This window comes from Rhinoderma darwinii, chromosome 1 (genome assembly GCF_050947455.1).
Source record: "Rhinoderma darwinii isolate aRhiDar2 chromosome 1, aRhiDar2.hap1, whole genome shotgun sequence".
Lineage (NCBI taxonomy): Eukaryota > Metazoa > Chordata > Amphibia > Anura > Rhinodermatidae > Rhinoderma > Rhinoderma darwinii.
Window position 1 is genome coordinate 168,252,020 of NC_134687.1, and position 22,097 is coordinate 168,274,116.

Sequence of the window (22,097 nt, forward strand, 5' to 3'; positions counted from 1 at the left end):
TAATTAAGGCTCAGCAACAAACACAGCATGGGATATAGGATACAGGTAGCAGGGCATGGGAACACTGGGAACAGGATAAGACTAAGGGACCATTTGCTAAGACTAACATGGGAATACAGAACAACGCTCAGGCAAGAAGTGAAAGGGCAGGGCCCTTTTTTATAGTTCAGGGTTACCTGGGGATAATTAATCAATTACATGTGCGCACTGGCCGTTTAAGGCTGGGAACGAGCATGCACTCTCTAGTGGTCACTTCAGGGCAGAGCGGATGCATTTGCTGGCATCTCCGGGAAGGGAGACTTCGGCAGGAGGAGAGAGGTCTGCGATCGTGGCCGTCAGCAGGTAAGGGGAGCTAATGGTCCGCGACCTCGGCCGTTACAGAGACACCTAGTAGCAGTGTGTTTAGAGCGATTTTTCAGCAGGAAAAATACTTATTTGAAAATAAGAATATATTACACTTTTGATGATGGTAACTGTACCTATATAATTAGCAGAAGTTAGTTGAACAGACAGTGCCCTTCTAAGTAATGCAGTATATTGTACTTTTAACAACCCTAATAGGAGGAAAAATATGACAACCATTGGCAGCTGCAATCGTATCGCGAGAAAATAAGGGTTAAATAGGGGGGGGTTCTATGGGCTCTGTGCACTGTGGGATGGGGTTTACAGGCCTTGTTTTGTGGTGGACGTGAGGTTTTTGTATAAACCCTGTGCCGTGGGGGTAACTGTCTATTCCAATGATGATGCATGTGTTTTGCAAGAAAAATATATTTGATTATTTTGAATAGGTTTTCTCAAAATCCCAATCAAATAGTTGAAAAGTTTTAATTCTACAACGTAATGTATTTGTTGTGAAGATTTTGTGCAGAAGTGCAGGGGAGTTCAACTACTGTTTTCATACACTATGGCGTTATTTGTGCTGTGTATACAGTATTATATCAACAGCGTAATTAAGCAGTGTACAAGGAAAAGTTCTTTTTTTTTCTCCCGGTGGGGCCCTTTCTGATTTTTCTTATGGGGTCCTGTCATTTCTTTGTGCTTTCCTGCGCTGATCCACGCCGAGCCAGCTGTATTGCAAGGAACAGACCCTTCCGGAGACATAAAATTGTCTGCTAATGCGTCTCTAATTTTCCATCCACAGTTGAAGCATAATTGAGCATATTGATAAAGTTATCTGTTGTTTTTGCCTCAGAACTCTAATAGTCCTTAACATAGACTATACTTGCAGTTCAAGGTAAGGTCGGCGTAATCTATTCACACGATTTTGAAAACCAGCAAGAATTTGTCTGTATCATCTCTGTATCCTCCCTGCTCTGCCCTGCTTTTGGGCAGGGCAGAGGAAGTGATATCAGTAAATAATAAATAAATTAAAAAACAGATTGCATTTGTCAGTATATATCATTTTTATTTTTTTCTCTAAAGTGGGCAAAATTGGAAAAAAATGCAAGAATTTAGCAATTGCGTCAGTTTATGCCAGCATTTTTCGCACACGGTATGGACCACGGACAAAATTAATCTCCTTTCACATTCTTCCACTTCTCCCGTGCATGGGGATACCAAATATGTGTGCCTTATTCACTGTGCGGGCATGTGCCAGGGCTTGGCATAAAAGGAGGCTTTTTGGCCTTTTCGGTCCAGGAATTTAGCATTTGATTTTATAGCCGCATACTGTTTTCTGCGGGGCGTAATGCTACTGAAACATTAGAAACACCCCATAAATGACTTCATTCACACAAGTAGACCCCACAAGGTTTCCTTCAAGGGGTTTATCATATTTTTAGCAAGTCCAGTTTTCTTCTGAAAATTTCTTGAATAAGATGGAACAAAAAAAAATCAGCGCTTTTTTAGCAAATGCGTCAGTTTAGGCTAGTATTTTTCACACACGGTATAGACCACGAACAAAATTCATCTCCTTTCACATTCTTCCACTTCTCCCGTGCATGGGGATACCAAATATGTGTGCCTTATTTACTGTGCGGGCATATGCCAGGGCTTGGCATAAAAGGAGGCTTTTTGGTCCAGGAATTCTGCATTTGATTTCATAGCCGCATACTGTTTTCTGCGGGGCGTAATGCTACTGAAACATTAGAATCACCCCATAAATAACTTCATTCACACAAGTAGACCCCACAAGGTTTCCTTCAAGGGGTTTATAATATTTTTAGCAAGTCCAGTTTTCTTCTGAAAATTTCTTGAATAAGATGGAACAAAAAAAAATCAGCGCTTTTTTAGCAAATGCGTCAGTTTAGGCTAGTATTTTTCACACACGGTATAGACCACGGACAAAATTCATCTCCTTTCACATTCTTCCACTTCTCCCGTGCATGGGGATACCAAATATGTGTGCCTTATTTACTGTGCGGGCATATGCCAGGGCTTGGCATAAAAGGAGGCTTTTTGGTCCAGGAATTCTGCATTTGATTTTATAGCCGCATACTGTTTTCTGGGGGGTGTAATGCTGCTGAAAGATTAGAATCACCCCATAAATGACTTCATTCACACAAGTAGACCCCACAAGGTTTCCTTCAAGGGGTTTATCATATTTTTAGACAGTCCAGTTTTCTTCTGAAAGTTTCTTGAATAAGATGGATCAAAATAAAATTAGCTTTTTTTTTAACAAATGCGTCAGTATATGCTAGCTTTTTCACACACAAAATGGACGACGGACAAAATTCCTCGCATTTCACATTCTTCCACTTCTCCTGTGCATGGGGATACCAAATATGTGTGCTTTATTGACGGGCATGTGCCAGGGCTTGGCATAAAAGGAGGCTTTTTGGCCTTTTCGGTCCAAGAATTCTGCACTTGACTTTATAGCCGCATACTGTTTTCTGGGGGGCCTAATGCTGCTGAAAGATTAGAAACACCCCATAAATTACTTCACTCACGCAAGTAGACCCCACAAGGTTTTCTTCAAGGGGTTTATCATATTTTTAGACAGTCCACTTCTCTTCTGAAAGTTTCTTGAATAAGATGGATCAAAATAAAATTTGCAATTTTTTAGCAAATGCGTCAGTTTATGCCAGCATTTTTCACACACGGCATAGACCACTGCCAAAATTCATCTCCTTTCACATTCTGCCACTTCTCCGGTGCATGGGGATACCAAATATGTGTGCCTTATTTATCACATAGAGAAGTAGGAGGGCGGACGATAGAAGAAGCTTATTTCACAAATCGCTTTTTTTCAAAGCTTGTTTTACAAAACTCAACAGAGTTTCTATAACACTTCCAAAATATCTGCTCTTGAAGCAGAAATCCCAAAATATTCATCTAGGGGTATAATGGGAATTCATTTTTTTGGGTTTTCTAAAATAAGAAATTGCAGGTTTATGCAAATGGAGCTCTCCAGCAGATGAACTTTAGAGAATATGCAAACATGACATCCACCCCCCCACCCATTCCCTCCCTCACCCTTGTAGTAAAATCAGGGGGGAAATAAAAACGTAATGTAGGGCAAATATATTTTCAACTAATTAACTAAAATCTAATAATTCAGAACAGTGTGGTATTTTTTTAAAACATGGCTCAATGCACAGGCCTGGTTGTGAGGGACATGAGGGACAGAAATATCGGGAATCTTTTCGGTGCCCGTCTTTTCTGCAGATGCGGCACTTTTTCTGGGGGTTGCTTCTGGTTGCTGTTGGGGGAATCCGACTGATGAAGTGTCTTTCAGTCAGTTGCGTGACATCCTCAGACTGGGGGCATTCTCGGGGGTCCTGAACATCAAAAATGAGGCCTTCAATAATTTTTTCCTGGAAATCCAGGTATGTGTCTCTGCCTCTGTTTTTTTTTGTAGAGCACAAATGAGTTGTGGATGGCCACCTGTAACAAATAAATGGCCACATTTTTGTACCAGGTTTTAGTTTTGCGTTTTACTAAATAGGGCTGTAAAACCTGGTCGCTTAAATCCACCCCCCCCCCATGTACTTGTTATATTCGGACACGCTCACTGGTTTGTGCTTGTCCGATGTTGTCCCTCTTTTCCTCACTGCCACTGTTCCTGCGGTATGAATCGTGCTTAGCACATACACATCTTTGCGATCCCTGAACTTGACCGCCAGCAATTCTTCAGATGCATAAGCACAGGAGACCCCCTTTACCATGCGCTTCCCCACTAATTGCTGTGGAAAACCTATTCTGTTTTTGCACATGGTACCACATGCCCCAGTCCTTGCAGCATGCAAATGCCTAAACAGGGGCACACTGGAATAAAAATTATCACAGTACAGGTGGTACCACTTGTGAAGCAGAGGCTGCATTATCTCCCACACGATCTTACTGCTGGTGGAAAGATCAGGGGGGCATCCAGGAACAATTTTTTTGCTGGGCCCCTGGGCCCTATCTATATTTGGGCTGTGTGTCACAATCTTCAAGGGGGGCTGTGTTGGTTACACTAGCTGCAAAGGGGGAAAATTGTGGCACTATCTAGAAGGGGGAATTATGGCACCATCTACAAGGGGCAATTGTGGTTCTACTTAGAAAGGGGAGTGGCATTATCTACAAAGGAGTGGTTCGCACTATCTACAAGGGGTGTCTGTGTGGCAACCATGTGTTGGAAAGGGCAGAGAAGTGAAAATAACGTGTGGGGAGAGTGAGAGCTGGGACAGAGTAGTAGGGATGTTTGTGGGGGACTGTGATATACAGGTTAGATACAGCAGAGAAGTGAAAATAACATGTGAAGAGAGAGCTGGGACAGTATTCTAGACATGCTTGTGGGGGAGAGAGGAGGACAAAGAAATATATAAGTTAGATACCACAAAAAAGCAGCTTACATGCTCTGTATTGTGCAGAGTGAGAATGCAGAAGCCGGGGACACGCATTAAACTTGCTTTGACACGTCCACTTTTTGTTTTTCGGCCCCTGGTTGGCTGTAACTAGAGACAGAAAGAACCGACAACAGGGATATAGCTCAGAAGTGAGACTGTCACGATCCGTGAGTATTTGGACCCACTAGGCTGCACCGTCGTCACAGAGTAGCAGCTGGCCAAACAACAATCTATACAAAGTCCTAGCACAAGAGTACCTGAAATAGTACAGACAGTAGCAGAGGCTCAGGCACAGATGGAACTTGAAGGTAGATGATGCCACACGTGGCAGATGATATCAGGCATGGCAGATGACACCAGACGTGGTGTATGACAGCAGGCGTGACAGGTGGCACAACACAACTCCAACACTAATTAAGGCTCAGCAACAAACACAGCATGGGATATAGGATACAGGTAGCAGGGCATGGGAACACTGGGAACAGGATAAGACTAAGGGACCATTTGCTAAGACTAACATGGGAATACAGAACAACGCTCAGGCAAGAAGTGAAAGGGCAGGGCCCTTTTTTATAGTTCAGGGTTACCTGGGGATAATTAATCAATTACATGTGCGCACTGGCCGTTTAAGGCTGGGAACGAGCATGCACTCTCTAGTGGTCACTTCAGGGCAGAGCGGATGCATTTGCTGGCATCTCCGGGAAGGGAGACTTCGGCAGGAGGAGAGAGGTCTGCGATCGCGGCCGTCAGCAGGTAAGGGGAGCTAATGGTCCGCGACCTCGGCCGTTACAGAGACACCTAGTAGCAGTGTGTTTAGAGCGATTTTTCAGCAGGAAAAATACTTATTTGAAAATAAGAATATATTACACTTTTGATGATGGTAACTGTACCTATATAATTAGCAGAAGTTAGTTGAACAGACAGTGCCCTTCTAAGTAATGCAGTATATTGTACTTTTAACAACCCTAATAGGAGGAAAAATATGACAACCATTGGCAGCTGCAATCGTATCGCGAGAAAATAAGGGTTAAATAGGGGGGGTTCTATGGGCTCTGTGCACTGTGGGAGGGGGTTTACAGGCCTTGTTTTGTGGTGGACGTGAGGTTTTTGTATAAACCTTGTGCCGTGGGGGTAACTGTCTATTCCAATGATGATGCATGTGTTTTGCAAGAAAAATATATTTGATTATTTTGAATAGGTTTTCTCAAAATCCCAATCAAATAGTTGAAAAGTTTTAATTCTACAACGTAATGTATTTGTTGTGAAGATTTTGTGCAGAAGTGCAGGGGAGTTCAACTACTGTTTTCATACACTATGGCATTATTTGTGCTGTGTATACAGTATTATATCAACAGCGTAATTAAGCAGTGTACAAGGAAAAGTTCTTTTTTTTTCTCCCGGTGGGGCCCTTTCTGATTTTTCTTATGGGGTCCTGTCATTTCTTTGTGCTTTCCTGCGCTGATCCACGCCGAGCCAGCTGTATTGCAAGGAACAGACCCTTCCGGAGACATAAAATTGTCTGCTAATGCGTCTCTGATTTTCCATCCACAGTTGAAGCATAATTGAGCATATTGATAAAGTTATCTGTTGTTTTTGCCTCAGAACTCTAATAGTCCTTAACATAGACTATACTTGCAGTTCAAGGTAAGGTCGGCGTAATCTATTCACACGATTTTGAAAACCAGCAAGAATTTGTCTGTATCATCTCTGTATCCTCCCTGCTCTGCCCTGCTTTTGGGCAGGGCAGAGGAAGTGATATCAGTAAATAATAAATAAATTAAAAAACAGATTGCATTTGTCAGTATATATCATTTTTATTTTTTTCTCTAAAGTGGGCAAAATTGGAAAAAAATGCAAGAATTTAGCAATTGCGTCAGTTTATGCCAGCATTTTTCGCACACGGTATGGACCACGGACAAAATTAATCTCCGTTCACATTCTTCCACTTCTCCCGTGCATGGGGATACCAAATATGTGTGCCTTATTCACTGTGCGGGCATGTGCCAGGGCTTGGCATAAAAGGAGGCTTTTTGGCCTTTTCGGTCCAGGAATTCTGCACTTGACTTTATAGCCGCATACTGTTTTCTGCGGGGCGTAATGCTACTGAAACATTAGAAACACCCCATAAATGACTTCATTCACACAAGTAGACCCCACAAGGTTTCCTTCAAGGGGTTTATCATATTTTTAGCAAGTCCAGTTTTCTTCTGAAAATTTCTTGAATAAGATGGAACAAAAAAAAATCAGCGCTTTTTTAGCAATTGCGTCAGTTTAGGCTAGTATTTTTCACACACGGTATAGACCACGAACAAAATTCATCTCCTTTCACATTCTTCCACTTCTCCCGTGCATGGGGATACCAAATATGTGTGCCTTATTCACTGTGCGGGCATGTGCCAGGGCTTGGCATAAAAGGAGGCTTTTTGGCCTTTTCGGTCCAGGAATTCTGCATTTGATTTTATAGCAGCATACTGTTTTCTGGGGGGCGTAATGCTGCTGAAACATTAGAATCACCCCATAAATAACTTCATTCACACAAGTAGACCCCACAAGGTTTCCTTCAAGGGGTTTATCATATTTTTAGCAAGTCCAGTTTTCTTCTGAAAGTTTCTTGAATAAGATGGAACAAAAAAAAATCAGCTATTTTTTAGCAAATGCGTCAGTTTAGGCTAGTATTTTTCACACACGGTATAGACCACGGACAAAATTCATCTCCTTTCACATTCTTCCACTTCTCCCGTGCATGGGGATACCAAATATGTGTGCCTTATTTACTGTGCGGGCATATGCCAGGGCTTGGCATAAAAGGAGGCTTTTTGGTCCAGGAATTCTGCATTTGATTTTATAGCCGCATACTGTTTTCTGGGGGGTGTAATGCTGCTGAAAGATTAGAATCACCCCATAAATGACTTCATTCACACAAGTAGACCCCACAAGGTTTCCTTCAAGGGGTTTATCATATTTTTAGACAGTCCAGTTTTCTTCTGAAAGTTTCTTGAATAAGATGGAACAAAATAAAATTAGCTTTTTTTTTAACAAATGCGTCAGTTTATGCTAGCTTTTTCACACACAAAATGGACGACGGACCAAATTCCTCGCATTTCACATTCTTCCACTTCTCCTGTGCATGGGGATACCAAATATGTGTGCTTTATTGACGGGCATGTGCCAGGGCTTGGCATAAAAGGAGGCTTTTTGGCCTTTTCGGTCCAAGAATTCTGCACTTGACTTTATAGCCGCATACTGTTTTCTGGGGGGCCTAATGCTGCTGAAAGATTAGAAACACCCCATAAATTACTTCACTCACGCAAGTAGACCCCACAAGGTTTTCTTCAAGGGGTTTATCATATTTTTAGACAGTCCACTTCTCTTCTGAAAGTTTCTTGAATAAGATGGATCAAAATAAAATTTGCAATTTTTTAGCAAATGCGTCAGTTTATGCCAGCATTTTTCACACACGGCATAGACCACTGCCAAAATGCATCTCCTTTCACATTCTGCCACTTCTCCGGTGCATGGGGATACCAAATATGTGGGCCTTATTATCACATAGAGATGTAGGAGGGCGGAGGATAGAAGAAGCTTATTTCACAAATCGCTTTTTTTCAAAGCTTGTTTTACAAAACTCAACAGAGTTTCTATAACACTTCCAAAATATCTGCTCTTGAAGCAGAAATCCCAAAATATTCATCTAGGGGTATAATGGGAATTCATTTTTTTGGGTTTTCTAAAATAAGAAATTGCAGGTTTATGCAAATGGAGCTCTCCAGCAGATGAACTTTAGAGAATATGCAAACATGACATCCACCCCCCCACCCATTCCCTCCCTCACCCTTGTAGTAAAATCAGGGGGAAAATAAAAACGTAATGTAGGGCAAATATATTTTCAACTAATTAACTAAAATCTAATAATTCAGAACAGTGTGGTATTTTTTTAAAACATGGCTCAATGCACAGGCCTGGTTGCGAGGGACATGAGGGACAGAAATATCGGGAATCTTTTCGGTGTCCGTCTTTTCTGCAGATGCGGCACTTTTTCTGGGGGTTGCTTCTGGTTGCTGTTGGGGGAATCCGACTGATGAAGTGTCTTTCAGTCAGTTGCGTGACATCCTCAGACTGGGGGCATTCTCGGGGGTCCTGAACATCAAAAATGAGGCCTTCAATAATTTTTTCCTGGAAATCCAGGTATGTGTCTCTGCCTCTGTTTTTTTTTGTAGAGCACAAATGAGTTGTGGATGGCCACCTGTAACAAATAAATGGCCACTTTTTTGTACCAGGTTTTAGTTTTGCGTTTTACTAAATAGGGCTGTAAAACCTGGTCGCTTAAATCCACCCCCCCCCCCATGTACTTGTTATATTCGGACACGCTCACTGGTTTGTGCTTGTCCGATGTTGTCCCTCTTTTCCTCACTGCCACTGTTCCTGCGGTATGAATCGTGCTTAGCACATACACATCTTTGCGATCCCTGAACTTGACCGCCAGCAATTCTTCAGATGCATAAGCACAGGAGACCCCCTTTACCATGCGCTTCCCCACTAATTGCTGTGGAAAACCTATTCTGTTTTTGCGCATGGTACCACATGCCCCAGTCCTTGCAGCATGCAAATGCCTAAACAGGGGCACACTGGAATAAAAATTATCACAGTACAGGTGGTACCACTTGTGAAGCAGAGGCTGCATTATCTCCCACACGATCTTACTGCTGGTGGAAAGATCAGGGGGGCATCCAGGAACATTTATTGTGTGGTCCCGCCCTTCATAAATCCTGAAGGCGGTGGTATATCCTGACCCGCTTTCACACAATTTGTAGAGCTTAACGCCATATCTTGCCCTTTTGGAAGGTAGATATTGGCGAAAGCTAAGTCTGCCATGAAAGTTGAGGAGGGATTCGTCCACACTTACATTCTGCTCAGGGGTGTAGAGTTGCAGAAATAAATTATTCAGGGAATTTATTAGCGGTCTTATTTTGAACAACCGATCCCGGTTTGCATCGGTACTTTGGGGGGCCTGTGCGTTGTCATTGAAGTGGAGGAACCTCATTATTGTCTCATAACGAGACCTGGGCATTACTGCAGAATATACTGGGGTGGCTTGGGCGGGTCTTGTTGACCAGTAAGACCTAATGGAGGGCTTTTTGACAATACCCATATTTAGGGTGAGCCCCAATTTTTTTTTTAATTCCTGCAAATTGGTGGGCGTCCAATCTCTGGCATGGGTGGATGAAGGTTTCTGCCTTATATATTGAGTGGCATATAAATTTGTTTCGTGGACAATCTGATTTAGGATGTCGTCCGTTATAAATAAATGGAAGTAATCCATTTGGACAAAATTTGTATTGTCCACGGTTATGCCAGGAGTGGCAGTAAATCCATGGATTCTAGGCCCAAAAGATGGGGCAGGTGCCCATACAAGAGCCTGGACTGGAGGGACCAGGCTGTCCCGTGCTACAGCGCTACTTGGCCATGCGCTTTCATGTTCTGCAGTTTCAACTGCATCAGGGACAACATTCCCTGAAGATGAACCTGAAGTGACGCTGTCATCGTCACTACCTAAAACAGGTTCCATCTTGGACGCCATCTCTGATGCGGTCTCCGACTCAGACCACAGCATGGCTTATGCCTCCTCGGCTCTAAACAACTTCCTCGCCATAACGTAACTAACACGAACACTAACTAAACAAATTTTTTTATATGCAGAAATGCATGTGATCGCTGTGATTGGTTGTCACAGCGATTACATGCCTCCTCGGCTCTAAACAACTTCCTCGCCATAACGTAACTAACACGAACACTAACTAAACAAATTTTTTTATATGCAGAAATGCATGTGATCGCTGTGATTGGTTGTCACAGCGATTACATGTTCAGGTGCCAAAAGATTGGCCCCTGACATTCTGGCCAGTGCCCATGGCTGTTAGCAACAGCCAGGGCATAGAGCTGTGTGCACGCGATCGAGCGTGCACAGTCTCTGAAGTGCCGCCGTAAATAGTCTATACGGCGGACTTCAGAGACCCTGAACTGTTAACTGTTCTTTTTAATGTGGATTTCAACTGCCACGTGTAAACATACCCTAACAACCCCCGAAGGTCCAGCCAATACAACCCCATTATCAATGCTATGTTCTGTGTGTGCAATGATAACAACTCAGTTTTTGATGCAATTAGGGCACGTTCAGACGTGGCGGAATTGCTGTTGAATTCCGCTGTGGACAGTCCGCAGTGGAATTCTGCAGCAGCCATTTTTTTCATTTCTTTCTATACATTTTTAGGAAAGTTAGTTCAGATGTTGCAGAAAATAACTGTGTGGAATTTAGGCTGCGGTGCAGATTTTTCCCTCCGCAGCATGCTCCTTCCATTGTGGAGAAGAAGCGGAATTTCACTGCGGATTTCAGCCTTTGCAATGCAAAAACTGAAATCTGCGGCAAGTCCGCTGTGATATCTACAACGTCTGAATTACCTGTCAAATATGCAAATGTTGGTGCAGATTCGTTGCATAATTGCCCCAAATCTGCACCAACATTTTCAGCGGAAAAATTCTGCCACGTCTGAAGATAGATAGATACGTACATATTGGGTGCACAAGAAACCACTTTGAGTAGTAAATAAATATATTAAAATTATGTAAGAAAAAAAAAAGTTTTCCTTTATGGATGGTGGTTAGTGCAAGTTACTAGTGATAAGTTTAGAATTACTAGTCTAAGAAATAGACTAAAATTGTGATAGTGTAACAAATATGTACTTGTGATAAAATATCATCTTAGAATTGCTGTAAACAATATACGTCATGCTGTGACAGTTTAATTGAGCATATCTAAATCAGCGCCCCATCAGCCTTCTAAGATAGAAAAAAAGCTGATGTATCCATTTTGACACATGTATTTCCATTACATTCTACACGGTTTTTAAACAAAATCTGTTCTGTATAGTTCAGTTAAAAGTTAAATATACCTTTTTGTTTTTTAATATTCAATCTTTCTTTCTGATACTGACTACAAAACATCAAATGTTTCTATCTTTCCTGTGTTATTCCACTGGCTTGTTTAAGAAGACCAATTACCAAAATTTGGTCTCTACTTTCAATTGATAGTGTCAGCCACACAAAAAAAAATATTTTCTAAGTATAACTAATAAAAACATAAATATAAAAAAGGTATTTTTATGGAGCACACCTATCATGCAAATAGGCGACAGACACACCTACAGTGTTGGCATGTGCAACCTCTCAGGATGGCCGCATGATGCCCAAAAATCCCTGTGGCATAAGCTGAAACCTGCACGATCTCACAACTGTGAATAAAGAAGTGATGTTAAATTCAAAATATTATGCTATAATTCAAATGTAAAAGTACTCCTTTATTCACCGCTGCGAGATCTTACAATAACCAGCAAGATCTTGAATGTTTCAGTCTATGACGCAGGGGTTTATTTGCGTAATAGGTGTGCACTGCAAAAATGACAGTTTTAAAAAATATATATATATATATTTTTTATTATTAATTATATTGAGAAATGTATAATTTTTTTGTGGGGGGGGGGGGCAACACTTTATCAATTAAAAACAGTGACCATCTCCTGGTGATAGAGCCTTTTTAAGTTTAAAGTTGTGTACAATATAAGAAATAAAATGATATTGCTATTTAACAAAGCTGGATTTCATTATTGTTGTTTAAATTATTATTTTTATTATTATTATTATTATTACATTTGAAGAACTGTTCTTTCACATCCTCTGAATCGATAATCTCATTTTTCTAGCACATACATAATAATAATAATAATAATCTTTATTTATATTGCGCCAACATATTACGCAGCACTTTACAATTTAGAGGGAACATGAAACAAACAATATCAGACATTACATAGTGACAAAGTTCATTTACAATTCAAACCTGGGGAGTGAGGACCCTGCTCGCAAGAGCTTACAATCTATGAGGAAATAAAGGAGTCTCAAAGTGTAACAGTATTTGTTCTGTACAATGGTCCGGCCATTTTTATACACATGCGGTGGTAACATAAAGCTGCATGAGCCGGTCACCAGCCAGTATTCGTGTATGACGGACATGAAGAGAAGGAGTGTGAGGGAATCTTATTCTGATGACTGATCTAAAAGGAGGGCCATGGAAAGGAGTCAGATTAGGGAATGTTATAGGCCTGTCTAAATAGATGTGTTTTCAGGGCACGTTTAAAACTGTGGATATTGGGAATTAATCGGATTGTCTGGGGTAGCGCATTCCAGAGGACGGGTGCAGCACGAGCGAAATCTTGGAGACGGGAATGGGAGGTTCGGAATATGGAGGATTTTAATCTAAGGTCGTTGGCAGAACGTAGAGCCCGAGTAGGGCGGTAGACAGAGATGAGGGAGGAGATGTAAGGAGGTGCAGCACTGTGGAGAGCTTTGTGGGTGAGAGTAATAAGTTTGAATTTTATTCTGAAGGGGATGGGCAACCAGTGCAGTGACTGGCACAGATTAGAGGCGTTGGTGTAGCAGTTGGTCATAAAGATGAGCCTGGCTGTTGCATTGTGGATAGATTGGAGAGGGGAGAGCTTGGTGAGGGGAAGACCGACTAGTAATGAGTTACAGTAGTCAAGACGAGAGTGAATCAGAGCAACAATGAGAGTTTTGGCGGTTTCCTCCGTAAGAAAAGAGCAGATTCTGGAGATGTTTTTGAGGTGAAAATGACATGAGCGTGAAAGTGATTGTATGTGAGGAGTAAAGGAAAGATCTGAGTCAAAAATAACCCCGAGACAGCGTGCGTGCTGCTTAGGAGTTATGATAGTGCCACACACAGAGATGAAGACATCAGGTTTAGGGAGGTTAGTAGATGGTGGGAACACAAGGAGCTCAGTTTTAGAAAGATTCCGTTTCAGATAGAGAGAGGACATGATGTTAGAGACAGCGGACAGACAATCACTCTGTATTAGAGCAGGGGTGATGTCACGGGAAGAGGTATATAATTGGGTCAGGAAAAATAGGAGTAGATGGGTCCAGCGCTGGACCCATCTACTCCTATTTTTCCTGTCTCTGCAAAGCCGTGTGCCGACACGAGGATCCGTGCGCTAACAATCATACCCGTGACACGGTGAGCTGGAGGAATCCTCCTATTTTTGTTCTATATAATTGGGTGTCATCAGCGTAGAGATGGTACTGGAAGCCAAATCTGCTGATGGTTTGTCCAATAGGAGCTGTGTAGAGAGAAAAGAGAAGCGGACCTAGGACTGATCCCTGAGGAACCCCGATAGCAAGGGGAAGAGGAGAAGAAGTGGTACCAGCAAATGACACACTGAATGAGCGGTCAGAGAGATAGGAGGAAAACCAAGAGAGAGCCGCGTCCTTGAGGCCAATAGAGTGGAGCATGTTAAGTAGGAGTTTGTGGTCTACAGTGTCAAAGGCTGCAGAGAGATCCAGAAGAATCAGGAGAGAGGATTTACAGTCCGATTTAGCCGCCAAGAGATCATTTGAGATTTTAGTAAGGGCAGTTTCTGTGGAGTGTAGAGTGCGGAAACCAGATTGTAAGGGGTCAAGAATGGAGTTAGCAGAGAGATAGCGGATAAGGCGAGAGTAGACCAAGCGTTCCAGGAGTTTGGAGATGAAGGGCAGATTAGAGACTGGTCGGTAGTTAGCAGCGCTGGATGGGTCAAGAGTTGTTTTTTTCAGTAATGGGTTTATAATGGCATGTTTAAAAGCGGAGGGAAAGATACCAGAGGAAAGAGAAAGGTTAAATATTTTAGTCAGGTGACTAGTGACAGCTGGGGAGAGGGACTGGAGGAGGTGTGAGGGGACAGGATCACTAGGGCAGGTAGTAGGACGAGAAGAAGAGAGGAGCCTAGAGACTTCTTCTTCAGTTATTGGGTCAAATGCTGAGAGTGAAGAAGAGGGAGTGCGGGAGGATAGGGGATCGATGTTACTAGGGGACTGGGAGATAATATCATGGCGGATGTTGTCAATTTTAACTTTAAAATAATTGGCCAGGTCTTCAGCGCAGAGATCTGTGATCGGCGTCTGCACTTTAGGACTAAGGAGGGAGTGAAAAGTATCAAAGAGGCGTTTTGGATTATTAGATAGTGTGGAGATGAGAGAGGTGAAATAGACTTGTTTGGCTCGGTCAAGGGCAGAGTTGTAAATTCTCAGCATAAATTTGTAATGGAGGAAGTCTGCATCCAAATGCGATTTTCTCCACAGTCGTTCGGCACATCTCAAGCACCGCTGAAGAAAGCGGGATTGAGGCGTGTGCCAGGGTTGTCGTCGTCTTTGTCGCGTGGTTCAGAGTGTAGGGGGGGCTGCTTCATCCAATGCATTTTTGAGAGTGTTATTGTAAAGTTTGGCAGCCAGATTGGGACAGGAGAGGGAAGAGATAGGGGACAATGAGGACTGTAGACTGTCTATGAGTTTCACAGTGTTAATGGCATGTAGATTTCTGTATGTCTGATACGTAGGGATGACCTGAGAATGCAGAGAATATTTGATAGTACAGGAGAGAAGATTGTGGTCAGAGAGCGGGAGAGGAGAGTTAGTAAAGTCAGAAACTGAGAAGAGACGGAAGAAGACCAGGTCAAGCGAATGCCCGTCTTCATGTGTAGGAGAGTTAGTAAGTTGTGACAGACCTAGGGAGGAGGTTAAAGATAGAAACTGGTAGGCAGATGTGGAGATTGGGTTATCAATGGGGATGTTGAAGTCACCAATGATGAGAGTGGGTGTTTCAGAGGATAGAAATTGTACATACATGAACTTAAAGGTGCTCAATTTATCTTTATAAAGGTGTAAGGCCACGTTCAGTCGTGGCGGAATTGCTGTTGAATTCTGCTGCGGACAGTCCCCAGTGGAATTCTGCAGCAGCCGTTTTTTACATTTGTTTCTATAAATTTTTATGAAACTTAGTTTAGACGTTGCGGAAAATAACTGTGCGAAAATTAGGCTGCGGTGCAGAATTTTCCCATCGCAGCATGCTCATTATGTTGCAGAGAAGCAGCGGAATTTCATTGCGGATTTCAGCCTTTGCAATTCAAAAACTGAACTCTGTGGCAAGTCCGCTGTGATATCTGAAACGTCTGAATTACCTGTCAAATATGCCATTGTTGGTGCAGATTCGTTGCGTAATTGTCCGAATCTGCACCAACATTTGCAGCGTAAAAATTCTGCCACGTGTGAATATGGCCTAAGGGTCCTTATATGGACTATGTGCAGCAGCACACAGAATTCCTATGAGGCACTCCGTGTGATGCAGTCTGGTGCCTCCATGTGTCTCTATACTCTTTCCTAGTTGAGAATACCAATGTAAAACGGCAAACAAGGGCCACAATTATTTTCTCGTAAATTGCCACAAAATATGTAAGAAAAAAAACCGCTGTGGGAGAATTTATTAACACTGGCGTGTTTATACGTCAATCCTAATAGAAAAAAAAGTTTCAGTAAGATGCAAAAGCCTCTTAATAGCTGTTGCTACGCCTCACAGAGTGAAATATGCATTAGCTAGGAGCTGGCGTAGATTTCAACTATAATTTCCGCCAGTTTTAAGTTAGGCCACGATGGCAATGCCCCCTTTTGCAAAGTCACGCCCCCTTTCCACAAAAGTGGCGAAGGCGGCGCAAAAAGGCCAAAAGTGGCAATTGGGCCCTTTTAGAAATTTTCTATGCCAGAAAAGTAGCGCAAAAATGTTGACAAAGTCCCCATTTGTCACTGTAAAATCTGAGGTACACAGAGGTACAGTATGGGCCAATAGCATTCTACATATCTGTACAAAATGGATCCATAATATGGCAATGTTCATGAGCCCTTAAAAAGTATCTGTCAGCTCTTGTGACTTGTCTGTTTTAGTAAGTACTAGTATTTTCCATGAAATAATATTGGAGTACTTTTTCTTGAAACTCTTCATTGTGCTGTTTCTCTGTTATTCCTCATGAAAATGTATGAATAAAATTACAATTTGGTCTTACCATTCCTCTTGTTAATAGGGCATGCTCCTACATACTCTGACACCGTCCAATCAGTGATTACAGTGTCATCAGTATGTAGGGGCATGCCTCATTGGCAAGGAGCAGCCCACTTATCAGTTTTTTCATAGATTTCGAGGAGGAATAACAGAGAAACTGCAAAACATAGAGTTTTAAAAAAATATCCTTCAGCCTTGCTATTTTTCAGAGAATGCAAAAATTATTAAAACAGACATGTTAGGAGAGACAACAAGTCCTCTTTAACCCCTTCCCACCGCTGGCATTTTTACTTTTTTCCTTTTTTTTTTTTCCTTTCCATCTTTGAAATGCCATACTATTTTTATTTTTCTATAGACATAGCTGATTAGAGGGTTTTTTTGCCGGACAAGTTGTAGTTTTTAATACAACCACTTAATGTACAATAAAATGTACTGAGAAACTGTGAAAAAAAATAATTGGTGGGGCGGAATGGAAAAAGAAACAGCAATTTCTCAATTTTTGTGGTTTTGTTTTGTGCGGCATTCACCATGTGGTGAATTACATGTTAACCTTATTCAGCAGGAGCACACGACTGCAGCGATACTAAATTTATACATTTATATAATTTTTCACAATTTGTTAAAAAAAAAACTTGTTTTGTGTCCCCATATTCTGAGAGCTGGTAGTTTTTGTTAATACAATTTTGGGTTGCATGTGGTGACAAAGGGTGAAAAAAGCTATTATTTTGTTTTTCACGCGTCCACAGTGCAGAATAAATAATGTTATATTGTAATAGTTTGGACTTTTATGGATGTGGCAATACTAATTCTCTATTCTTTTTTTTATTCCTAAAAACGTTATTTCATTTTCACAGGTTTATTTTATTTTTTTGTCCTACTAGGGGACTTGATCATGCGATTGTCAGGGTATGTGCACACGTAGTGACCAAAAACGTCTGAAAATACGGAGCTGTTTTCAAGGGAAAACAGCCCCTGATTTTCAGACGTTTTTTGAGCAACTCGCGTTTTTCGCGGCTTTTACACACCGTTTTTGGAGCTGCTTTCATTGGAGTCTATGAGAAAACGGCTCCAAAAACGTCCAAAGAAGTGTCCTGCACTTCTTTTGACGAGGCTGTATTTTTACGCGTCATCGTTTGACAGCTGTCAAACGACGACGCGTAAATGACAGGTTGTCTGCACAGTACATCGGCAAACCCATTCAAATGAATGGGCAGATGTTTGCCGACATATTGTAGTCTTATTTTCAGACGTAAAACGAGGCATAATACGCCTCGTTTACGTCTGAAAATAGGTCGTGTGAACCCAGCCTCAGATTGCTTGCATTATACACTGCGATACTCATGTATCGCAGTGTATTATGCTTTTTGTCAGTCACCACCACAAAAGTACAGTGCAAAATACAAAGCTGGTCAGCACCTACTAAAACGGATATCTAAAGTTTGTTTACAAACCAATTTTATTACATGTTCTCATTTTTAACTTTGTCTCTAGAACTGTATTTTTATAAATAGTAAATGTTGGGACCTGAATAATTTACAATATACCCCTTTACTAAATCAATAACACATATTGATTTAATAGCACCTTCATTTATTAACTTGCAAATTTGATCTGACCAAAGTCACATTTGTACCATGCAGACATTTACATAGAAGACATTGATAAAGTACAAAGTAATGATTTTTTGGGGATGAAACTAATATATTAAAGGGATAAATGTATATACGAGAATAAATTAATCATAGGTTGACCATTAAATGGCAGATGGATTGCACACTTATTTAATCTGAAACATTTCAGCAAAATATTCTGTCAATAAAGTAAAGATGCAGAGGTATTTATTTTACACAGCAAAGCTAATTAGATTTAATGATATTATTTGAGAGAATGTAGTTAATGAAGTTAACAGTTGGACATTTTAAACAAAAATTGTAAATGTGTTTTTCATGTGTTCAATAGTTAATATAAAATAGTAGTTTTTCTTCTTTATAAGGGCATGTTCAGACGTGGCAGAATTGCTGCAGACACTGTCCGCATCAATGCCGCACATAATCCGTGTTGCGGATTCCGTTGCAGATTTAGCGAAAATGTTAGGTAAAATGCTGTGGATTTGTCGTTGCGGATTCAGGTACGGATCACACCCTGCTCTCTTTCAAACATTCCATCCCAGTCTGGGTATAGACCTCGACATAGGTCCAGCCTTGATCCCGTGTGTTGTGCTCACTATACCCTGCACTGGAGGTGTCCCACAATTTGGGACGGTTATGTACGTGAAAAACAAATACACAGTACATATTGAAGTTTGATTTGTACTTATTAATAATGTTATATATGTTATATGTTTATCTTTGTTATAATGTTTACATACTGCAGATGCTGCTATTCAGAGAATACATACAAGTAAACTAGTGAAAACATGATATAAACATGTAAAGTTACTTACAAGTAGAGATGAGCGAACCGGGACAACCGAACCCGGTTTCGGTCCGAACATCGCGAAAAGTTCCGTTTGCAGCGAATCCGAACTTCACCGGGTCCGGCCGAACACGTTTTGACCGAACCAGGGCGGGCAGAAAAAACATTACAAAAATATTATACTAATCGGCAGCCACTTGTCTCTATCAATCACTGATAGAGAAAAGAGGCTGCTGATTAAAAATAAAATAAAAAGCATTTCATACGTACCCGGTCGTTGTCTTGGTGACGAGTCCCTCTTCTTCCTCCAGTCCGACCTTCTTTCCTTTTCAGCCTGTGATTTTCTGCAGAGGCCGCTGCAGCCTGTGATCGGCTGCAGCGGCCGCGGCAGCCTGTGATCGGCTGCAGCGGCCGCGGCAGCCTGTGATCGGCTGCAGCGGCCGCGGCAGCCTGTGATCGGCTGCAGCGGCCGCGGCAGCCTGTGATCGGCTGCAGCTGCCGCGGCAGCCTGTGATCGGCTGCAGCGGCCGCGGCAGCCTGTGATTGGCTGCAGAGGCGGTCACGTGACGTGTGTGGCCGCCACTACAGCCTGTGATTGGCTGCAGCGGCGACATGGATGAAACATCATCGCTGGAGGCCGGACAGGAGGAATGTAAGTATGAGCGTATTTTTATTTTTTTTATTACATTAAAATTTTATTTTCCGCGCGTGGTACTGTCAAGGTTGCTGAAAGAGTTAGTGCAGCCCATTAACTCTTTCAGCACCCTGGACAGTACCATGCTCGGCGCATGGAAATTACAGGTTCGGTCAGAACTAGTTCGGTCCGAATCAAACTTTTTCGTGAAATTCGGCGAAGCAGCCGAACCGAACTTTCATAAGTTCGCTCATCTCTACTTACAAGATTAATAAGAGTGGACACTTCCATATCTACTCGCCTATATCTGGCCATGGTAATAGCTCTGTCTTCATGTAATAAGCCTGGAAGGCGCAAATTGAGGTTTCCTCTTCCTCACCTGAATGATGAAATATCCTGTTCCTGAAAGAAATCTGCAACACAACATACAGCAAATCCGCAACACACATTACATCTGCGGCAGGGGCGTAACTAGGAGAGACTGGGCCCCATAGCAAACTTTTGACTGGGGCCCCCCTCCCCTGGGTGTCACACAACCCCCCCCCCCTTGTAGATAGTGCCGTTTTTACAGCCCCACCTGTAGTTAACGCCATACAGCCCCCCTGTAGATAACGCCATACAGTACCCCTGTAAATAGCGCCATACAGCCCCCGCAAACCATTCCTGCTAAATTTGAGCTCCAAAAGCCAAATGGCGCTCTTTCCCTTTTAAGCCCTGCCGTGTGTCCAAACAGCCGTTTATGACCACATGTGGGTTATTGTTTTACTCGGGAGAAATTGCTTTACAAATGTAGTGATGCATTTTCTACTTTAGTCCTTGAGGAAATTAGAAAAAATTAGCTAAACCTACATTTTCTTTGAAAGAATGTAGATTTTCATTTTCACGGCCTACTTCCAATAATTTCTGCAAAAAACCTGCGGGGTCAAAATGCTCAATATACCCCAAGATAATTTCCTGAAGGGTTACAGTTTCCAAAATGGGGTCACGTTTGGGGGATTTCCACTGTTTTGGCACTGCAAGAGCCTTTCAAACTTGACATGGTACCTAAAATATTTTCTAATAAAAAGGAGGCCCCAAAATACTCTAAGTGCTCCGTTGCTTCTGAGGCCTGTGCTTCAGTCAATAAGTGCACTAGGGCCACAAGTGGGGTATTTCTAAAAACTTCAGATTCTGGCCAATAGATATTGAGTTGCGTTTCTCTGGTAAAACTTTCTGTGTTACAAAAAAATAGATAAAAAATGAATTTCTGCAAAAAAAAAAAAGAAATTTGAAAATTTCACATCTACTTTGCCTTAATTCCTGTGAAACGTCTAAAGGGTTAAGAAACTTTCTAAATGCTGTTTTGAATAATATGAGGGGTGACGTTTTTAAAATGGGGTGACATATTTGGGGTTTCTAATATATAAGGCCCTAAAATCCGCTTCACAACTGAACAGGCCCCTGTAAAAATAGCCTTTTGAAATTTTCTTGAAAATGTGAGAAATTGCTGCTAAAGTTCTAAGCCGTGTAACGTCCTATAAAAATAAAAGGATGTTCAAAAAACAATGCCAATCTAAAGTAGACATATGGGTGATGTTAATTAGCAACAATTTTGTGTGGTATTACTATCTGTCTTACAAGCAGATACATTTAAATATAGAAAAATGCTAATTTTTGAAATTTTTCGCAAAATTTTGGTGTTTTTCACAATTAAATACTTCATGTATCGAGCAAATTTTACCAGTACCATAAAGTCCAATGTGTCACGAGAAAACAAATCTCAGAACCGCTTGGATAGGTAAAAGCATTCCGAAGTTATTACCACATAAATTGAAACATGTCAGATTTGAAAAAATTGGCTGTGTCCTGAAGGCCAAAACAGGCAGCGTCCTTAACCCCTTCCCGCTCTTGGACGTACTATTAGGTCATGGTAGCTGTGTCGTTCGCGCTCCATGACCTAATAGTACGTCTCGGGAGTAACGGCCATTTCGGCCGTCCTCCCGACACATACAGGAGCTGTGACAGCTGCTGTCTCGTACAGCAGCTGTCACAGCTCCTACAGCGGGTACCGATCGAGGTGTCCTCGCTGATTAACCCCTTAAAAGCCGCGTTCTATAGAGATCGCGGCTTTTTAGGGGTTAAGCTGCCATCGCCGGTCTGCTACACAATAGCGGCCGGCGATGGTGACTATGGCAACCGGACACCAAACAATGGCGTCCGGCTATGCCATAAACGTCAGGACCCGCTATGCTTGCTGTCAGTGAGTAGCTGACAGTTCTAATACATTGCACTACGCATGTAGTGCAGTGTATTAGAATTGCGATCAGGGCCTCCTGCCCTCAAGTCCCCTAGTGGGACAAAGTAATAAAGT